We start from the raw sequence: 564 nt of genomic DNA on the forward strand, positions 1-564 counted from the left end.
TGCACACAAGGTCTGTAGTCAGTCTGAACACCGGGGGGGTCGGGGGGGGTGGGGGAGCAGTGACCCTCTGTGCAGTGTGTGCTCACTGGAGCTTGTTGTTCTACGTGTTGTTCCAGGATCTGAAACAGGTCCAGCTGAAGCAGAGGCCCTCGGCGTTCCGCCCCTGGTCTCCTAAAGCTGCAGCTGAGAGAGCGCTGGAGCGGTGAGTCACTTCACAGCTGTTATCACTGGACCCTCACGGCCCCGTGGACCAGCACTGCCTTCAACGTGTCTCCGCTGCTCCTCTAGGTCCTATCCCAAAAAGCAGGAGACCTCACCAGCCCCCCCGGTCCACCCCAGGGAGAGCCACGCTCCTGGCAGGGGGCCGACGACCAATCCCAGGTCGGCACAGGAACCGCAAAATGGAGATGAGCGACTGGAGGCCAAACCCGTCCTGTCTGCGGACACGGACGGAGAGATCGATGTGGACGACTGTGACGACCTCGACCACCGTGACCACCGTGAGTCCTGCAGCCTGGGTTACACTACAGACTGTTTCACTACAGTCTGGTAGACTACTGTCCG

This window comes from Cynoglossus semilaevis, chromosome 11 (assembly GCF_000523025.1).
Source record: "Cynoglossus semilaevis isolate Cse_v1.0 chromosome 11, Cse_v1.0, whole genome shotgun sequence".
Lineage (NCBI taxonomy): Eukaryota > Metazoa > Chordata > Actinopteri > Pleuronectiformes > Cynoglossidae > Cynoglossus > Cynoglossus semilaevis.